The sequence below is a fragment of the Gorilla gorilla genome, chromosome 1 (assembly GCF_029281585.2).
Source record: "Gorilla gorilla gorilla isolate KB3781 chromosome 1, NHGRI_mGorGor1-v2.1_pri, whole genome shotgun sequence".
NCBI classification, from domain to species: domain Eukaryota; kingdom Metazoa; phylum Chordata; class Mammalia; order Primates; family Hominidae; genus Gorilla; species Gorilla gorilla.
Window position 1 is genome coordinate 227527283 of NC_073224.2, and position 3107 is coordinate 227530389.

Below are 3107 nucleotides of genomic sequence, written 5' to 3' on the forward strand. Positions count from 1 at the left end.
AACCAGCCACCAGGTTTCAGTGGAAAGTGTTGCCTCAGGGAATGCTTAATAGTCCAACTATTTGTCAGATTTTTGTAGCTGAAGCTCTTCAACCAGTTAGAGACAAGTTTTCAGACTGTTATGTCTTTCATTATGTTGATGATCTTTTGTGTGCTGCAGAAATGAGAGACAGATTAATTGACTGTTACACATTTCTGCAGACAGAGGTTGTCTGCAAATTGTCATTTGTCCATGTGACAGTTGATACTTATTTGCATGTTGTATGGGCAACCTGCCAGACAGGAGAAAGTACTTCCCATGTTAAAAGACATTTATTATCTTGTTTTGCTGTCATGGGAGTTCCAAAAAAAAATTAAAACACATAATGGGCCAGGATACTGTAGTAAAACATTTTAAAAATTGTGAAATCAGTGAAAAATTACACATACAACAGGAATCCCCTATAATTCCCAAGGACAGGCCATAATTGAAAGAACTAATAGAACACTCAAAGCTCAAGTGGTGAAACAAAAAAAGGAAAAAGACATTAAGGAGTATAACACTCCCCAGATGCAACTTAATTTAGCACTCTATACTTTAAATTTTTTAAACATTTATAGAAATCAGACCACTACTTCTGCAGAGCAACATTTTACTGGTAAAAAGAACAGCCCACATGAAGGAAAACTGATTTGGTGGAAAGACAACAAAAATAAGACAAGGGAAATAGGGAAAATGATAACATGGGGGAGAGGTTTTGCTTGTGTTTCACCAGGAGAAAATCAGCTTCCTGTTTGGATACCCACTAGACATTTAAAGTTCTACAATGAACCCATCGGAGATGCAAAGAGAAGCGCCACCACGGAGATGGAAAACCCGCAATCGAGCATCATCGACTCACCGGGTGAACAAAATGGTGATATCAGAAGAACAGATGAAGTTGCCATCCACCAAGAAAGCAGAGCCGCTGACCTGGGCCCAATTAAAGAAGCTGACACAGTTAGCTGAAAAAAGCCTGAAGAACAAAAAGGGTAACACAAACTCCAGAGAACATGCTGCCTGCAGCTTTGATGATTGTATCAACGGTGGTAAGTCTCCCTGTGACTGCAGTAGCAGCCACAACTAATCATACTTACCCGGCCTGTGTGCCTTTCCCGCCCTTAATTCAGGCAGTCACATGGATGGATAATCCTATTGAGGTATGTGTTAATAATAGTGCATGGGTACCAGGTCTCACAGATGATCGTTGCCCTGCCCAACCTAAAAAACAATTGATGATAAATATTTCCACTGGGTATCATTATCCTCCTATTTGCCTAGGGAAGGTACCAGGATATTTAATGCCTACAACCCCAAATTGGTTGGTAGTAGTAACTACTGTCAGTGCCACCAGTAGATTTACTTATCACATAGTAAGTGGGATGTCACTCAGGCCACAGATAAAATAATTTACAGGACTCTTCTTATCAAAGATCATTAAAATTTAGGCCTAAGGGGAAGCCTTGCCCCAAGAAAATTCCCAAAGAACCAAAAGGCCCAAAAGTTTCAGTTTGGGAAGAATGTGTGGCTGATACTGCGGTGGTATTACAAAACAATGAATTTGGAACTATTATAGACCGGGCCCCTCGAGGCCAATTTTATTATAATTGTATGGGCCAGACTCACTCATGTTCACAGCCCCATCCATCTGGCCCATTAATCTGGCCTATGATAGTGATTAAACTGAAAGGCTGGATCAGGTTTATAGAAAGTTAGAATCACCCTATTCATGGAAATGGGGTGAAAAGCGAATTTCATCACCTCGACCAAAGTTAGTTAGTCCTGTTACTGGTCCTGAACATCCAGCATTATGAAAGCTTACTGTGGCCTCACACCACATTAGAATTTGGTCTGAAAATCAAGCTATAGGAACAAGAGATCATAAGCCATATTATACTATTAACCTAAATTCCAATCCGACAATTCCTTTGCAAAGTTGTGTAAAACCCCCTTATATGCTAGCTGTAGGAAACATAGTTATTAAACCAGATTCCTAAACTATAACCTGTGAAAAGTGTAGATTGTTTACTTGCATTGATTTGACTTTTGATTGGCAGCACCGTATTCTGCTGGTGAGGGCAAGAGAGGGCATGTGGATTCCTGTGTCCATGGACTGACAGTGGGAGGCTTCCCCATCTGTCCATATTTTAACAGAAGTATTAAAAGGAGTTCTAACTAGATCCAAAAGATTCATTTTTACTTTGATTGCAGTGATTTTGGGTCTTATTGCAGTCACAGCTACTGCTGTGGCTGCTGGAATTGCTTTACACTTCTCTGTTCAAACTGCAGAATATGTAAATAATTGGCAAAAGAATTCCTCAAAATTGTGGAACTCTCAGACCCAAATAGATCAAAAATTGGCAAACCAAATTAATGATCTTAGACAAACTGTCATTTGGATGGGAGATAGGCTCATGAGCTTGGAATATCTTTTTCAGTTACAGTGTGACTGGAATATGTCAGATTTTTGTATTAAACCCCAAGCCTATAATGAGTCTGAGCATCACTGCGACATGGTTAGATGTCATCTATAAGGAAGAGAAGATAATCTTACTTTAGATATTTCAAAATTAAAAGAACAAATTTTTGAGGCATCAAAAGCCCATTTAAATTTGGTGCCAGAAACTGAGGCAATCGTGAAAGTTTCTGATGGCCTCACAAATCTTAACCCTGTCACTTGGGTTAAAACCAACAGAAGTTCAACTACTGTAATTTCATATTAATCCTTGTATATCTGTTTTGTCTGTTGTTAGTCTACAGGTGTATCCAGCAGCTCCAAAGAGAGAGCGACCAGTGAGAACGGGCCATGATGATGATGGCGGTTTTCTCAAAAAGAAAAGGGGGATATGTAGGGAAAAGAAAGAGAGATCAGACAGTTACTGTGTCTATGTAGAAAAGGAAGACATAAGAAATTTCATTTTTATCTGTACCCTAAACAATTGCTTTGCCCTGAGATGCTGTTAATTTGTAACTTTAGCCCCAACCTTGAGCTCACAGAAACATGTGTTGTATGGAATCGAGGTTTAAGGGATCTAGGGCTGTGCAGGATGTGCCTTGTTTACAAACTATTTACAGGCAGTGTGCTTGAT

At 39.5% G+C, this 3107-nt stretch overlaps 1 pseudogene; it reads left to right on the plus strand.

Annotated features, from left to right (window-relative positions):
• The first annotated feature begins 805 nt into the window (after positions 1–805).
• Positions 806–2828, plus strand: LOC129529543 (endogenous retrovirus group K member 104 Rec protein-like; annotated as a pseudogene).
• The last annotated feature ends 279 nt before the right edge of the window (positions 2829–3107 follow it).